Genomic DNA, 18,806 nt, shown 5'->3' with positions numbered 1-18,806 from the left:
TTTGCGTGTTTGAGAAGTTGTTAACGAGTGAGATTTACGTTGCGTTTGTGTAAATGCTTCGTCTTTATTCAATCCATATATGGGCATTGCATAGTAATGACAGGATTGTTAATGAAAGTTTACTGATAAATACCTTGTTTTGTTTATGTAATTTCCTTGTTTAATAGAGATATCACTGATGTAAATGATAAATGCAAATTATTTATGTAACAGTGAATATTCGTAATGGTATATAAACATATATATATTTTAGTTTATTCATTATCTTTATTGTTTATTATTTTTCAGACTATGTTCATCTTTGAATATGCATCTGTGGTCCATCCCTTTACCATCAATACAAATCGTTAAACTGAATTCCTGTCTCCTCATTATTAGTGCTCTGACCGGCACTCAGAAGGGTTTACTCGTCCGATACAGAATCAGAACCTAACAGTCTTAAAGCCTTCCTAACAATCACAGTGTCTTAAATATAACATGTTAAATATAAATTTTAAGAATACCATTAATAATAAAATACATCAAGACTTTTATTGTCAGTTTGGAATGTTTGATCCTGACTAAAAAAGTAGCGAGGTAATCTCGCGAGATTACACGAGACTGGAGAGTTTAACGGCTGTCTGCGTGATCTTCGAGAAAGTGCATCGAGGTAAGGAAATATCAAGTCAATAAGTCAATGTTTAAAACGCGTAACATTATTTTATTCACACATAAAATGTTTTATGACAAAAAGCACGATGCCTATTAATTGTGATTTTCTGTTATTTGTGAACGTATCCGTTATGATGGTTGATTCGGGATGTTCTCGCCGAAATTGGACTACGGTTACATTAATATGATTTAATATGAATATTAATCAATTAATATGATATCTGGTCTTATCAACTTAACAACTTAACCACTTGGTTGTTTATTGCTTCAGAAAAGCACCTAAATGTAAGGGCTTTTTGGACAACTGTTCGGTAGAATCGCATAGTTCATCGTAGTTCAGTCAGTGTATATCCGAGAGGTCTTACAGGCGCCACAGACACCTCTGTCATTTGTAAAGAGGAGCAGCGCGGCAGCCGGATGAGTGCGGTCAGTTAATTAATGCTGCTTGCTTAATTTCATGTTACTGATTAAGTGTTTAAACTTGACGTTAGATGAGATGTTGTTGTTTTATGGCTCGCGAATTTGCAATAACTGCATTTATCAGGCAATCACAAGTTACGTCACACGCATATGCTTGTATCTGCGGTCCCTCGCGCTGTATCCATGATTTAAAGCGGAATAAAACTCTTAACTCCTTTGTAAGGAAAAAGTCAAACAGTGTAAGTTGTTGGCATGTGCTATTTGAATTTAAATGAAGTGTAATGGTATTATTTTGCTTACTTCTCTTGATGAATAATTAGCAAGTTTAATGGAACTTGAAAATATTAGTTATCCATACAAATGCGTTCTTGTTTTCAGTTTATTTTTATAACTCTTTTGTAATGTCTTTGTTATCAGAGCCCTTCAAATTGAAAATAGTGATGGTGCTCTTGTCAATGCTGAGATTTAAATGCATTAACAGTCATTACGTCTGTCTGGATCAGGTAATGTTGTGCATGTTAACCTGATATTTCATATACTTAAATGCATTATGCAAGTGTATGCATTACATTCTGATAAAGGTCATCATTTATAGAATTCTCTTTTACTATTGCACTAATTGTACTGTACTTTTTTATATGTTGTCAGGATTGAAGAAGAATCAGACAGCAAGGGTTGTCAGATCAGAAACGTAATAACACAAACATAAGAAACTTCACAGGTAAGCTTTTTAAAACCACCTACTACTTGTTTCTCAGTACTGGTTTATCATTGTCATTAGGAAAATATAAGAAAATAATTCAGGATGCAATGGTCACTGTTCAGCACAGCACTTAATTTCTTCTGTATGTCACTATTCCCTCTATATTATGTACATGTTTCACACCCTTCGTTTTCAATAGACAGAGCCAGAAGTTAATTCATAGTTCAGAGTGGATGTTGATGCAAGTTTTAAAGAGGCTTCATATTGACAGACAAAATGGATCTTTGTGGTTGTGTACATAACAGCTTTCTTTCCTTCTTATCTTTATTAGGGCTGTGACAGTGGCAGTATTTTACCACCGCGATGGTAATGCACCAATTCACCACTGTGGTGCAGTGGTTTGTGTGAGGGGGAGGTATATATCTTTTATATATAAATAAATATTAAAATATATAAAAATATAAATATAAAAATGTAAACAAAGATCAGATATGATGTTTCTTAACAAATGTGTGTGATCATAGGCGGCAATTTCTTTTTTCGCCGGTTGGTGCTCATCACAACCTCAAGCTTTACCAGGCAACGCCAGGTGCTCTAGAGTCTGGAGCGCTCAAAAGCTTTGAAGAGATGGAAAGTGGCGCAATCACGTTTTCGTGTGAATTGTGAAGTTAAAGGTAATGTTTTTCCTGTGTTTTTGATTGTGTTCATGTTTCGTGTGAAAAAACAGTATTTTTCACACAATTTACTGTATAGTGCTGTTTTCACTGTCCTCAAAACGGGCTGATGTCTTCCTTGTTCTATGAAGTACCTCCTTCAGAAATATGTAACTAGTTCTGATTGTGTAGTTTGTTTAGTGTGTTGTGATTCAACAGCAGCTTAGCTTAGTCAGAGCTAGGGCTGCACGATTAATCAAACACGATTGTCACGCACATCTCGTCAGTAAAGCTGGTTCCTTAATAAGTAATAAATCGCCATCAGCTGCTTTCAGATGGAGCACCATTTACTACACAGACCCGACAAAAGGAGAAATCATTGCCGATTATGAATGCGATATTTCCCCTTTTGTCAGTGAACTACAGCTCTGTGTAGTAAATGGCGATCCATCTGAAAGCAGCTGATGGTGATTTATTACTAATCAAGGAACCAGCTTTACTGACGAGATGTGGGTGACAATCATGTGTGATTAATTGTGCAGCCAGAGCCATTTGAGCTTAGCTGGCGACTGACGTGTTCCTGTGGGCGGAGGTTAGTCAATGCTCGTCATTCAACCAGGAATTAGAGGGCTATAGTACAAACTGGCCGTTCACTGTATGGTTTGAAAGGGGAATATATCGCTTGGCAGTAGGCTTGTTGTGATAGTCGGTGAAACAGTGATTACCGGTGCTTCAGCCTCTCACCGTTTAGATCACTTGCCCACCGCGACACCGTCTTTCACCGTCGTTTTGATATTTTCTTGTAATTAAATCATTTAGTTTCGTTAGAGAGAGCAAACACTTACAACTGAATGTGTCTGCTGCCTGAATTCAGTGGAGCTGAGTGCGCATCATCACAGAGCAGCGGCTGCGGGTGTCAGATTTCATTTATTCCTGTCAGACTGCGGCGAGCAGATGATGGCAGAAGCCGCGTGCTTACTCGTTTTTGTTATAATATACATATATGATGTTTAATATAGGCGAGATCGTTTTGTTGTTGTGTTTTTCATTAAGAATAATAATAAACCCATCATTCAAGCAGCGCTTTATGGAGGAATAGCCGGTTGCTCTGCTTGGGACTGGTGGGTTCTGTCAGAAGTACCTGCGCACATTGACTCAAGCACTTAAACCAGCTGTTGTACTCGCATTTGCACGCAAATTCATACGCAATTTAACGCAGCGTGCGCAAGCGCTTGATTTAAACAACAGTTGCATCTAATTCAAAAGTGAAAGTAAAATGCGCACTTCTGTGCATTTATAAGCCCCTTCCACCCGGTGAAACTGGTATCACCGGGTTTGTCACGCGCTGATTTACCGGTGGGAAAATTCTGTCACTGCAACAACCCTACTTGGCAGTGAACTTAGAGCATAAATAATACCTTTGCTCAAAAAGCAACATTACACACAAACTAAATTTGCAATCAGGAAAAACAGTACCTTTAATGTGAATAAACTGAACATATGTGCTTTGCCATTTCGCTGGGTGCTTGAGCCGAGCTTCTGAGCACCCACGGGATTGGCGCTTATGTGTGTTTATTGTAGCACTTCAATCCATGAAACAAAAAGTGAGAAACCTTATTGGGGTTATAATGTTTTCAGCAGCACTAAAAACATGTTCTGATGGTGTACGGGTAGCGCAGATTGATACTTTTTCGCAACCTTGAGTGACCAAGAAAGAATATTTTGCCTTTGTTCTGCTCCCAAGCCACCGGGTCATCACTGATATCAGTTGCAAATAGCGCTCTAACTCTGAATCTGCTGGCTGTTTGCGTTCACACAAACTTGAAGATATCTCGCTGGGGGAGATTGTACTTTATATTTTTTTCAAAGTTTGTGACGTGCACGCAACCGCAGGCCGCACTTTACCACCAAGGTGGTTATGAGAACTGTCACAGCCCTAATCTTTATGTATTATGGCTCTAATCATCACTTTTAAAATGATGGCTATGCCCATGAGTTATAAAATTAAAGTTACCACCAACCATTGTAATCCACCACCAAGCTACCATGTAGTAATGGAACCTTACAATATATTTTTTACTTGTTTTGGATTGTATTCCGATCAAATTCTAGTAATCCTAATAATTAAGATGCAGTGTTTTGTATTTCACAATTTATGTTTTCTTTTTAAAAGGGGCTATGACTTGTTTTTTATTTTGTATGTGTTTTATATTGTAGGCAGATCATCGTGCAACTTGGTGAAGTCATGTGTCTTTCCAGATGCCCAAATCTGTACCCCACAAAAAGTAAGGAAATAATAGTGTCCCATGACAAAAAATGGAAACATTCTTAATTTTTTTAATAGTTGTGCTTGGGCCACAGTTTTTTGTATGTTTTTGTACAAATGAAATATGTTTTTTTCCAGAACTTTATTAAATGCCGTGATAGACAAGATGAGCCTTAAGAGGAGATTTGGGAAGATGCTGTTTCATAAGTCTTTGCTTTGCCAGATTATCTGTGGTAAGTTTGTAAAGTCTATATTAAAAATAGGACAAGAATATCTCCTAATCAAAATTTTTTGATCAGGTTGGGGTGTCTGCCAACTTGATGCCTTGCTGGTCTGGTTTGAGTTTGAAGTCTCTCACAGACAGTCCAGAAGGTCTGGAGTCCATCTTAGCTTTCATTGGTAAGTGACTGCACAAGAGGCTGTTTGACCCACACGTAAGGTAAACAGTCAATGTTTGCTTTGTTTAGCATCTCAATTTGGGGGGAGGGGGGATATAAAGTCAATATCACCCAAGTATTCTGACCCTTTACTCTGTATTTAGTTAACACACCTTTTGAAGCAGCAGTTACAGCCTCAGGTCTTTTTGGGAAGGATGCAGCAAACCTTGCAACACCTGGATTTGTTTTTAAACAAACAGTCAGAAGCACCATTCACTTCCATTGTATTCTTTTATCCTGCTATGGAAGTCAGTGGTGCTTCTGGTCAGTTTGCAGTTACAGACATTCCTCAAAATATCTTTGTGTTCATCAGAACCCTTTAAGGTGTAGAAACATCAAGACCAATAGGAGACACCTGAGCTAAATTCCAGGTATTGTTGGAAAGGGTCTGAATATGTATAATGTAAAAAATTATATTTCAGTTTTTCTTTTTTCATACATTTGCAAACGTTTCAAAAAAACAATTTTATGAGGAAAAATGTAAACAATTGCAGTATCATGAAAGAACATAACAAAATTGAAAAGTGAAGAGGGTCTTAATACTTTCTGAATGCACTGTAGATGATCTTAATTGAAGCTCATTGTCACATTTGTAAACACAACAGCTTTCTTTCTTCATCAGCTATGCTATGTTTCTAGTCAGACCATTAAAGAACACACATCTTGCCTTCATGTGCAATAACTTTTTTTATACATGGGCTAAAAAACATAGCATTTTTGACAATGAAATAACATGCGGTTTGTTTTTCCTCTTTAGATGCTGTCATCATATTTTAAGTGCATGAGCCAGAATGAACGGGTGGTGGTGGCCATAAGAAGACTGTCAACTAAACTAGGGTGACCATATGTGCCATTCTTCCCGGACCCGTCCTGTCCAGGATTTCGAGTGCGTCTTTTGGAACTCGTATTTGTCGACCGCATACGTCATAGAGGATTATTATTATTATTACAGAAAAGCAACTGTTACATTTGAAGGTAAGAATGAAACTACGATTGTATATCTTATGTTTTTAAGTGAATGGCGTATGCGGTCAACAAATACGACTTCCGGAAGACGCACCGAAATCCTGGACGGGATGCGTTCGGGAAGAATGGCACGTATGGTCACCCTAACTAAACCAACAACAAAATTCATATTTGCAGTTATAAATAACATGACTTTTAAACCTGATTTTGTTTTCTTATTTTATGATTTTATTCTATATTTGGAATATTCCATTTTTTCACTACTAACTGGAAACTGTTAGAAAGAATATGTTTTTATCCATAAAAGACAAATTTCAACGGTGAATCATGCCGGCTGAGATATCAAAATAGCATTAAAATGACATCAACATCATAACATCTTGATGTCAAATAGATGTAGAATTGACATCAAAATGACATCAGCAGAGGTCAAAATCTTGACATCAAATTGACATCAACACTTTGACGTCAAAATGACTTTCATTTTTGACCTATTCTGTGACATAATTTTGACGTCGATGTTTGATGTCAAATTGATGTTAAATTGACATCAAATGCCCGCTGGGTTAACTTTGGTCTGTGTGGCATCACATTTGCATGACAAGTGTTAACCGTGTCTCATTGGTGAAATAGTTTTTACCAAATTTGGGGGCACTTACAAATCGTACCATTTACAGCAAAACCAAGTGGCATTTAAAGTTAAAACGTTGTTTTACAGTGTTAAATGCATTGTTTAATTATGTAATTTAATGTCATTCACAAGTGTTTAAATAGAAAGATTGATACTGATGGATATACAGCAGAGATGTAACCTGTTTTTATTACAGCCAAACCCATGTAATACTACACATATTAGACGAGAAAAGAACATTAGCCTCAGGATAAAATTCCAAAGTTTACATGAAAGAAAACTACATGCACTCTAAAAATAAAGCTGCTTAAAGGGGCGGTTCATATTTCGGGTTTAAAAACCGCCAAGAAAACGCAACTACGCGCCGCATTGCTCTTTCAAATTCCTAGGCGCTTGCACGTTTGCGCTCCGAAAGCGTGTGCGTGCGCCATCCCCTCATCTTAGTTTAAATGGATCTAATGTTTACACAATGTTGATACTTAAGGTTGAAGCTGATTGATTGTCTGGTCACGAAGTTTATACTTGAAGAGACAATAAAACAACAAAAGTTTCCCTTACTTTTTATTTTTAATGCAACATTCAGTCAAGTCATTATATAGTCATTATGCACAAACAGATTGAAACATGCATTTTAAGTCATAAAGAGGCTAAATGTCCAGTAGTTTACGTTTACAGAGATTCTAGTTGTTAAACTTTTTGACTGTTTGTTCTTTGATGATTGTGCATTTGTAATCAATATACTGTACAGTGCCAAATTTAAAGATTACTTTTGTTAAAGGTGCCAAAGAATGCATTGAAATAATATGTTCAAGGAGAGGTTTAATGCTATTTCATGCATTCTGTCAAGCCCAATATATGATAAAGACAACATCAGCTGATACAGCTAGATGATCAGTCACTTGTTTTAATGTTTGCTACGTCTGAATTTATTTGGGAAATGTGTTTCTATCTCCCATTATTCGCATTTGCTTTTTTTGCAGTCAAAAAACAACATCAAGTGAGCATAAAACTTTTTGGCAAATTGAGGGATTTTTATTCGAAATTTGGTGCGATAGGGGAGAACCAGGGCAAAAGTAACGTGGGACGAAAGTAACAAAGCCCTGATAGCATTTGAATCCCAAACTATGACAGCATCTTTAACACACAAACCCTTGACAGAGCTGACAAATATTGCGTTATTTACTCATAGTTTTCCGCGTTTAGATCCAGAAAGGTGTTTTCAACCATGATAAGTGGTCATTAACGTGTTGTGTTTCTCGTTTAATGTGTTAAAGTACTGATCAATCTAGATGATATTTAGTGCTCTAACACATCCTGAAGTTTGACTTCTCAGAGTTTTTCAAAATAAAAGTAAATCGAGTTTAAATGTGAAGAGATCCTGTCGGGACCAAAGTAACACTTGTTACTTTTGTCCCGTTGCTAATAATGTTGTATATGTTGAAAATTTACATTATTCTTATTTGATTTAATTTAAATGATGTTTTTATTAACAAAGTTCGGGAGGAACACGTTCAAATAATCAACCTAATCACCTCAACTACGACCAGCTGTTGACAATCAGTAATCAGGTATCCACCTGATTGGCATCAACAGAAACCTATATAGACTGGAAACCAACTCACCCTCATTCCTCGATAGTTTCAGCATGAATTGAACATTGCTTAAACTTAAGACAAACATCAACCAACGCCAACATCTTCTCTAAGAAGTTCCACAATCTTCACATCTCTCTCCAACCAACTCTTCCATCTACAAAATCCACACGCCACCGCAAAGCCACAAACTAAACAAGGAAAGATCACAAAGCTGCATCTTTACTCACCAAAAGGTTTTCCATCCTCGCAAGACCGGTTTTGTCAGACCACACCAGCAGGCCTTCAGCCTGTCCAGGTTGTGATCAAGATTCTGCCGCCAAGCCTCAATCATTTTTATTTTTTATTTATTTATTTTTCTTGCTCCGAAGATCGCCGCAAAGCAGCCTACCATGCACTGCACGATGCAACACATCCCAGCGATACAGGTTTCCCATCCAGCTCAAGCATGTTTCTCCCAGCGGCGTTATAGCCCTGCTTTCACAAACCTTTCCGTCTAATTTCTAACCCTTTCCCCTGTCTGTGGCCTGGGGCTCCACCATCGGGCTCGAACACGAGGCTGCCTCCGCTAGCTGATGCCCCTACCTTTTCCCCCTTGTTTTCTTATAATTATAAATCAAACCGGTATGACATACATACACAGCACACATTAATTCATAACGTACATCATGTTGCCAGATGCGCAATAAATAACTTCAAAGCCACATGCACACTGGCAGTGGAAGCAGCTCCTGTTATCCAACAGCTACATTAATTTAATTCCTACTGGGAAACGCGATCGTTTTACATAAGGAACACAACCCGAGCCCATATTGATTCCTGCCCCGCATCTGCAGGTGACACATTGATGTTGTTCCGCTGGCTCGTGTGCGTACCCTGCTCAGGGGTGCTTTTCCCGAGCAACGGCATAACGTGCTGCTAAACAACCATACCGTGCATAGTTGGAGAGGCCAGCTGGCTTGTCATGACTATTTCCCGAAAACATAGCAACTTTGTCGCACATCCGTCGCTGAACTATGTTGGCTCAACAATAAAGTAAATGATGTCAAGACAAACTAATCTGTTCAGATCGATTTAATTTCCTCTTATTGCTGTTAACTACATACATCACATCTAAAGCTTTTGTTGTCACGTTTTAGTTCTCTGTTGTTTAAATCCAAGATTCGTCTTTCATTCGCAAGTTTCCTTTTACGTCACTCATTCCAGGGATTCCCCAGGGTCTTAAAGCTCGTAGTTCCGCGCAGTTTTCCAAAAACAGTGCTTCAATTCTGTTTACAACCTAAAACTTTGTTTATATTTAGATTACGGATATAGAAATAACTGCATGCTGCTTTCTTATTTGTTTAAAAGCATGATTTACCCAAGTCTACATGTTATACTAACTAGGAACTATACTTCTTACCACAGCCGTCCAACTGATATTTGGACATTTAATGCGGCTGATAAATAACGTCACTGAGCCTGACTAAACTTAAGAGCACTTAATTTGAGATCTTTTTAAATAAAAGATCATGTCATTTAATTCAACATGGATGAAAGTGCAATATTAAATAAATTATTTATTGATAAATAATGTTCTATTAAAGCAACACTATGTAGTTTTTTTAACTTTAAATAATGTCTCTAAAATTATTTCAGTGATAGAACAACTTTTAACTGGACAAATTGTACTGTTGCTGCAACCTGAGCAGACTCCTAGCTGCTACAAGCACACTCTGAAAGTGGCGGTGAAGGGTAGGAAACACAGCCCCGCCCCTCCCCCTGCCTGCAGAAGAGTGTCTGATACCAGGCACTGTTGCGCTTTTCAACCACATGGGGGAGCTGTAAGTCATTTTTACATGGAAACTACATAGTGTTGCTTTAAAGAAGCGGATTTGTTTGTAACCGATTGCCATCAATCATAGTTCTTAGAAATAAAATTGGAATCGGCCAAAGCATGTATCAGCATGTCACAATTAAAGTAAAACTGAAATTCTGAATAAGCCAAGGAATTGGAACCAGTGCATCTTCTCTTGAAACCCCCACCTCAAATGCCTCTTTAGATACCATCCTCCAAGCTGTATCCCCCAGAATCCTACAAACCTACCCAACCCCTTGAAGGAGCTTCAAGACCTTCTACTCTTCTTACAACCTGTTTTTCCTGATTTTGTCCCTACTCACCATCTCATTCATCCTACCTCAATCACCACAAGAACCTCAAAGCCAGCTCCATTAAAGGATACCTAAGTGGAATCCAAAATTTTCCACAAACTTCTTTTTCGGCTCACCCTCTCCAGTAATAGCTAGCACCCAGACATCCACGCTCGTTAGGAATCCAAAGAACCCACCCGTCCTGATGCAAGACAGCCAGTAACCTTAGAAATACTCACCATATGCATCTCCACCCTTTGTCGAGATTTCCAGTCCACCAACACTACCCTCATACTCTACGCAATGTTCATTCTGGCCATCACTTGCAACTTCAATCCAAATAATCACCCAACAGTTTTCAGATCTATCACTTCCGGACAACGATACCATTTCTTATTCCATCAAACAAAGCAAGACAGACCAAGTGAGAAAAGGCCATTACATTTACATCTTCAACTTCCAAACACCAATTCAACCATACCAGACTCTCCTAGCATATCTACATTCCAGCGACTCCCAGGCTAGATCCACATCAAACCCATCAAACCCTGACTCAAATCGCCAGGTTACACGCTTCTGGTTCCAAAACACCTTAAATCTGTCCTACTCCTATCTGGCTTCCCAGCAGACCTCTTCTCCAAAACCTACATTCGATTGAATCGCTCCAACATCAGAGAAGCTCAATGAACCTTCATCAGCGGATCCCACCAGCTCCATCCCACCAGCTTCAAGACCACATAAACTATCAGACTTTATCCACTGCCGCAGCAGTGATGTTTCCTCTGCTCCCGCAGGAGCCCCCCCTTTTTCCCTGCACTCTACTAACCTCCACTGCTATGGAAGTGGTTTCCCTCTGCTCCCGCAGGAGCCCTCCCTTCCACTATTTCTCCACCGCCACAGCAGTGATGTTTTCCTCTGCTCTAACATCAAACCGCTCCCACATCAGAGAAACCCAACAAACCTTCATCAGCGGATCCCACCAGCTCCAAGACTGTATAAACTATTAGACTTTATCCACTGCCGCAGCAGTGTCATTTCTCTGCTCCCGCAGGAGCCCCCCCTTTTTTCCATGAACTCTACTAACCCCCACTGCCATGGAAGTGGTTTCCCTCTGCTCCCGCAGGAGCCCTCCCTTCCACAATTTCTCCACCACTACAGCAGTGATGTTTCCTCTACTCTCACATCAAACCGCTCCCACATCAGAGAAACCCAATCAACCCTCATCAGCGGATCCCACCAGCTCCAGGACAACACAAAAACTATAAGACTCTCTCCACTGCCACAGCATTGATTTTCCCTCTGCTCCCGCAGGAGCCAGCTTTTTACTAAAATCCACGGCCGCAGTAGTGGTGTTTTTACCATCTCCCGCAGGAGATCTGTTCTCCATTGCTGCAGCGGTGCCATTTTCTCTGCTCCCGCAGGAGCCCTGCTTTTACTAATCTCCACTGCAATAGCAGTGATGTTTCCCCTGCTTCCGCAGAAGCCCTACTCTCCACTGCCGCAGCAGTGACTTTCCTCTGCTCCCGCAGGAGCCCTGTTTCCACCGCCGCAGCGGTGTTGTTTTCTCTGCTCCCGCAGGACCCCTGCTTTCACTAACCTCCACTGCCATCGCAGTGATGTTTTCCTCTGCTCCCGCAGGAGCCCGTTTCCACTGCCGCAGCAGTGATGTTTCCCCTGCCTCCTGCAGATGCCTGTCTCTCCACCGCCGCAGCAATGTTGTTTCCTCTGCTCCGCAGGAGCACCGCTTTTACTAACCTCCACTGCCACAGCAGTGATGTTTCCTCTGCTCCCGCAGGAGCCCTGCTTTCCACAATTTTCCTCCACTGCCACAGCAGTGATGTTTCCCCTGCCCTCGCAGGAACCTATTTTCACAGTGGTGCCATTTCCTCTGCTCCCGCAGGAGCCCTGCTTTCCACTAATCTCTACTACCATCGCAGTACTGTCTCCTCTGCTCCCGCAGGAGCCCTACATTTCACAATTCTCCACTGCCACAGAAGTGATGTTTCCTCTGCTCCCGCAGGAGCCCTAATTTTCACAATTTCTCAACTGCCGCAGCAGTGATGTTTCCTCTGCTCCCGCAGGAGCCCCACCTTTCACAATCTCCACTGCCACAGCAGTGTCACTTTCCCTGCTCCCGCAGGAGCCCTGCTTTTCACAATCTCTGCTCCCGCAGGAGCTCTCTTTCTCCACCGCCACAGCGGTGCTGTCTCCTCTGCTCCCACAGTTTTCCACTGCTCCCGCAGGAGCCCTGTTCTTACAATTTCCCCACTGCCGCAGCAGTGATGTCTCCTCTGCTCCCGCAGGAGCCCTGTTTCTCCACTGCCGCAGCGGTGCTGTTTTCTCTGCTCCCGCAGGAGCCCTGCTTTTCACAATTTCCAACTGTCACAGCAGTTATGTTTTCTACGATCCCGCAGGAGCCTCGTTACCTCCCACTTTAAATTCAGCAATTTTTGGGGGGACACACACAGTTCCCGGCTGCTGTCCGAAGCTAGTTTGCGATCTTTTGGGGGATTGTTCTGGGTTCGGGCCTAAGGCTGAGCCCGGAACCCTCTCCCCGCCAGGAAGCGCTCTGGGCTCAGTCCATTAACGAGCTCGGAGCCCTCTCCTCGGACAGCACGCCAAATACGCATATTAATAACTCTGTTCTGAATTATTTGTAAGTGTGAACTCGTGAAATGATGTTTTTATTAACAAAGTTCGGGAGGAACATGTTCAAATAATCAACCTAATCACCTCAACTACGACCAGCTGTTGACAATCAGTAATCAGGTATCCACCTGATTGGCATCAACAGAAACCTATATAGACTGGAAACCAACTCACCCTCATTCCTCGATAGTTTCAGCATCCCTCCACCTCCCCTTCTCCGCACGATTGCCTAAGTCACCTTACTTACCAGAACAGGGGGGATTGTTCTGGGTTCGGGCCTAAGGCTGAGCCCGGAACCCTCTCCCCGCCAGGAAGCGCTCCGGGCTCAGTCCATTAACGAGCTCGGAGCCCTCTCCTCGGACAGCACGCCAAATACGCATATTAATAACTCTGTTCTGAATTATTTGTAAGTGTGAACTCGTGAATTTTCATAATGTTTAAACCGTTGAAAAATATTTTATTCTCAACAATTGAAGTTGGTTGCTTTTGAAACATTTGATAAAACTGAAATTTAAAATAAAAATGTAATTTCATTATTTTTTACAAAGATAAATGACAAAAAAAGTTTGCAGTTACATATTAACGAGGTCATAGTCATGTATATTTAATAAAAAAACACGTGCAACACAAAAATCTATCTTGTTTTGTTGTGTTACTTTGACCCACCTGTATTACTTTCATCCCTGCTGTCAGGGTCAAAAGTAACAATTCACTACTTATGTTACAAGTGAAATTATACTATACATTTTACATTTTTTACAGCATGCTCAATTGAAATCTGAACGAGAGCTGACGGCATCTATGTTCAATAGGCTATTATAAAAACAGTTTACATACTGTGATGCGGGAGCAAAACTAAAAAAGAAGATTTCCAAGCCACAGTAAAAAAAATCACCTCTCATTTATCTAAAGTTCTTGGTCATTATGTTCATTTAATGGAACATTGTGTTTTTTAGCCCCTAAAAAAAACTATTAAAAACGTAGAATCGCACTTGCACAGCCAAGCCTGATGAGAGAGAGCATTTTCAAAAATGAAAATTTGTCGAAATAAATGCGCACTGGCTAACTATGACAGGTAACACAATTAAGAAATGTCGGTTTTCACAAAAATAATTAAACCTCTAGAATTATCCACATGTGCACGTTTTCTGAGAATTTTTATGAAGCACTGTACTGCTGTAAACGATTCTACATTGATTTATAAAAATGAAAGAATTGACTTAATTTATATAAATAATTTAAATGACATATAATAAATATTATTGCAGTTCTACAGTTTTATTGTAGACTTAATAAAATACATTTATTTCATATTAATAATCCGATTTCTATCGTAGTCTAAACACGTATGAACAGGCACGTGCACACATAGACATCAAAGGGGGCTTGAGCACCTGCCCTTTTTATTCCTGGAGAGAAAGTGCCCTTTTTTTCTGGGGTGCTTTTAAAAAAAATACTAATAATATGATCTTTATTCGTATAACAACTGATGTCTGTCTGTTTCTTGTGTTTTTTACTTGTTGCTTATTTAATTTAAATGAGATTTAAACTCTTATATAAAGAAAAATAGCGCTATTTGTGGCACACAAACGGTTATTAGATGAGTCCCGCCTCCAAAATTCACATCGCTAATATGATTGGCTTTACCTTTACTTAGTCCCGCCTCTCTAACTTATTTCGCTTTATGATTGGTTTGTCAACACTCGTGGTGCATCATTCGCGCTTCAAGCGCCAAAGCTCAGCCCGACCGAGACGCGATCATGTGCATGATTTTGCAGGCAGGCAGCTACCGGTAAGTGTGTGAGGAAGAAAGCATTCTTATATTAACAGTTTTATGCACAAAATATGGGACACGTTGTTACACATAACGATTCAGGGACATTGTTTTCCATATTAACCTGAAGAGTTGCAAACTTGTAACAGTGTAGTGTATGTAGTTTAAATAGACTGCTCATAAAATAATAAAGCACAAACAATAATACAATTGCTAACTACAGTAGTAAGCTTTTTTGTTTGCGTTTTTTGTAATGTCTGTTAAATAAGTATAATGTGTTATACTGGAGTGCTGGAGTAGATTGGGAAGAAATCTGATGGTTGAGTATTTTACTTGCCCAGTCTGAATTTTCACTGACATCACAAAAAAGTAAAATATAAAATACAAATAAAATAGGCCTAATCTATATTTGTTGTTTCTGACATGTGTAACCCTAATAAATATGAAACCTAAGATTAAAGGTGCCATAGGATGTGTTGTCATAATATGTTAAATTGTTCTTTGACAATTACATAGAAGGTATGTGGCTTTATTAAGTGCAAAAATTATCCAGAAACGTTTTTACATGTCTATTTACAACCCTAGAATTTGACATTTTAATTAAATGGTCTATTTTTGCCCTATTTGAAAGGGTCATGAATAATAATGTTGAGCTCTGCTCTGAGGCTCATGCCAGAAGCTCACATTAGTAAACAGACCTTATATTTTGAGCCCTTATCAGACAAAAATACATTTTGAGTAACAACTAACAACTAATCAGCTAAACGGTAGCATATGATATAGCATTTATTGGCATGTAGCGCTAACTCAGCAGTCACAACTTTGTTTTTAGCATTTTAACAAATTTGTAATTAATGTTATTGTAATGTAATTTAATGTTTTCAAAACATGCACATTGTGTAATGGCTTCCTTTGCTGCTCTATAAACCTAGACTACTAAGGAGACCATGTTGTCTGTGTGAACTGATTATTTTGTAGACATCTTTTGAAAATTAAACAATTGGGTGAGTTTGAGGAAGATAAAATTAATTAACCTTTTTAATATTTTTTTTTAAAAAAGGAAGTCAGAATTGCATTAATATATACACTTTTTGTTTAAAAAAAAAAAAAAGAAAAGAAGTGCCCTTTATTTCACTTGAGCCCCTGCCCCTCAAAATGTCTGTGCACGTCCCTGCGTATGAATGTCTGAGAGAAAATAAAGAGCAGAAATGAATTGATTTAAAATGAAAGATATGTGATTGCTTAACATCCACTGGCACTGACACTGTGAGCTCCCCCATGCAGCAATCATAGCCCCCCGTTCAAACATTCTTCCGCCAGGCTGGGGCCCTCCTTGGAGGGCGGGGCCCGTTTCAATTGAAACGGTTGAAATATAGCTAAGGCTGCCTGTCCAGACTTGGTTAAACAAACAATTCAGGGCATGACTTCTTTCCACACACAGGCTTGTCTGGTTTCATAAAGCCAGCAGGTTATCACCTATTTACATATATTAATCCACACTGTCCTATTTTCTCTTCCTCTTCCACTTCTTGCCATCAAAATGCAACTTTTCTGGCCTGTTTGTCATTTTCAACAAGAAACGACTTATCATTTTGCGGAGGATACTGGTAACGCATTGTATGATACATGTCAGAAACAATAATGACAAAATAATTACCAGTGCGAATGGTAACACTGAATGAGCATGCCAGTATCTCCATCTTGCCCACAACCTTGTTACCACTTTACCCATGCTTCATTTGCAGATGGTGCCGCTTTTATGGCCATTTGCATATGAGTGATTAAATCCTGCTAACACAATAATCAGGTTTATGAAAACAACGCTACCAATAGTCTTTGATCACCTCAGTGAGCACAGCAATGCAGATGGTAGAAAAGCTATGGGGGTTGAGACAGAGTCCTACTTTTTTATTCCTACAAATCCCACCATTAGTAGCCACATGTGGGCGTGTAATTTATAGGCATACATTTAAAATCACTGCTAGTAAAAGTTGATGTAAGCTATGCTAGCCCTGGGACAAGTCACGTACCGCGCAGACACTGTAAACATCTCAATGTATGAGCCATGCCGGCAGCAACTTTTAAACAGACCCGAAGAGTAGAACTTGGGTCGTACATTCGCTCTCGTGCACACGCTAATAGGCAATGGAGGAGGAGGTAAAGTGTTGCGCATGTGCATTTTTTTTTTAAAGTGGAGGGGCGGTTCTTTAAAAAATTTGGGGAAATCTTCCACTGTACCTTTAAGCTACGAAAGAGTTTAGAACTGCAAATTTACTTCGGTTTAAAATTAAATCAACATGATTGGTTGAGTAGGATGTCCAGTTCCCATCATCCTTGCCCACATTTTTTAAAAGTATAATTGTTTAAAATAGTTAATTGGCATCTTTATTTCAAACAACCCGACCGACCACGACCCGAATATCATAAAAAATATTTTTGGATGACTCGTAACCAAGGGTGACTGCAAGCACCTACTCATTTTGGATCAACCCACGCATTACTGTTGGTTATGTGTTGCTTTGTCATATGTGTGATGTCCATGCCAGCACTGAGCTCAACTTCTTTCCATACACAAGTCACATTGTCTGTTTCTTTAACTTCTAAACAAAAAATAAATGGTAAACACTACTTAAGGTAAAACAGAGTTGGTTTACTTAAATCTTGTTAGGTTGTCAGTTTTCCATAAAAGATGACCTCCACTGCAGCCGGAACTGTGTCTGTTAGTCCCATTGTCCTCGGGAATGAAGACGAGACGGTAAAGAGAAACAATATCCTATTAGCGTAGGGACCATTCACATGTAATGCAAGTGTCACATAGTATTGTGGTTTATAATATGCTTGGTTCCAGATAGACTAGCTATTGCAGCATAAGTATATTACCCAGACGAGTTATGTGAATGTTATTTCCAGACACACTATTGCGGGATAAGTATATTCACTAGACAAATTATGTGAATGCTTTGTTAAATAGAAATTACTTTTTAGTTTAGAATTAAATTGATCGACTGTGTCTAATTTTGGTAAATCATTCCAGAGCTTAGGGGCTATGTAGGAAAAAGATTGACCACGTTTAGATGCTTTTTTTGACAGAGAAACATGTGGGACTGAGTTACAAGAAAAGATACTGTAAGTGCAAACGACTGCACAGACCAGAATAACTTTTTGATGTGTATCGTTTCCTGGTCTTCATGAACTATTTTCATAACCCACATCTCTGTCAAAAATGACATGTGATGTGCAATGCAAATTGCCAGGAACCACAAAATTGCTCATCAAGAGGGAACTCTGGACTGTGCATATGCACAAATGTCAAATGCTTTTTCTAGATTTACGATCAGCCATTAGGAAGATAGTATTTGCACATGATAAATTGTCAGCTGGATTCTTTTTCTACCACATCATTGTGGTTGGTCATCAGACATATGACCAGTTTGCAGATTAAATCTCTACCCAGCAATGGTACATGTCATGCAAAGCCTAAAATTAACACTTGCCAAGCACAAAATGCGAGTTATCACCATTTGGCTGGAAACACGCACTGATAAACAAAATTTCATCCACACAGGCAAGGAGGGAGAATAAACAAAACATGTTAAAAACATAATTTGCAACATGAACTTTTGCAACAAAAATGCATGTGGGATGCCTTTAATGTGATACTATATGATGTTAAAGTAAACCGGCTTTGTATGATATCTTACGGTGAATATCTGAAATCAGATGCATCACTCTAAAACACTCCATCAAGTATATTTTACTGTAGAATTAATGCAATACACCTAATAATGTTTTATTGTCATTTGTACAGGAAACCCTCATACATTGCATGTTGCACTATATAATGAAATTCTTACTTTTAGCAAGAAATATGAAAAAAAAGGACACAAACCACAATGGTACACAGTACTAAATTGCTAGATGTGCAAATGTTTGC

The 18,806-nt window shown here is 39.3% G+C and overlaps 1 protein-coding gene and 1 long non-coding RNA gene across 2 annotated transcripts in view; both read left to right on the top strand.

Annotated features, from left to right (window-relative positions):
* The window catches only part of khdrbs3 (KH domain containing, RNA binding, signal transduction associated 3), a 453,020-nt gene that overhangs the window by 92,354 nt on the left and 341,860 nt on the right, over positions 1-18,806 (top strand). The gene's annotated exons all lie outside the window — the stretch shown is intronic.
* Positions 603-6,301, top strand: LOC135771550 (uncharacterized). The gene is made up of 9 exons (XR_010542965.1): positions 603-649; positions 1,489-1,574; positions 1,720-1,792; positions 2,106-2,189; positions 2,299-2,448; positions 4,645-4,712; positions 4,832-4,926; positions 4,993-5,092; positions 5,888-6,301. It is a non-coding gene; the product is annotated as an uncharacterized lncRNA (long non-coding RNA).

This window comes from Paramisgurnus dabryanus, chromosome 19, assembly GCF_030506205.2.
Source record: "Paramisgurnus dabryanus chromosome 19, PD_genome_1.1, whole genome shotgun sequence".
Taxonomy (NCBI): Eukaryota; Metazoa; Chordata; class Actinopteri; order Cypriniformes; family Cobitidae; genus Paramisgurnus; species Paramisgurnus dabryanus.
Note: the sequence above shows the minus strand (reverse complement) of the source record. Positions and strands in the feature narration are given on the sequence as shown.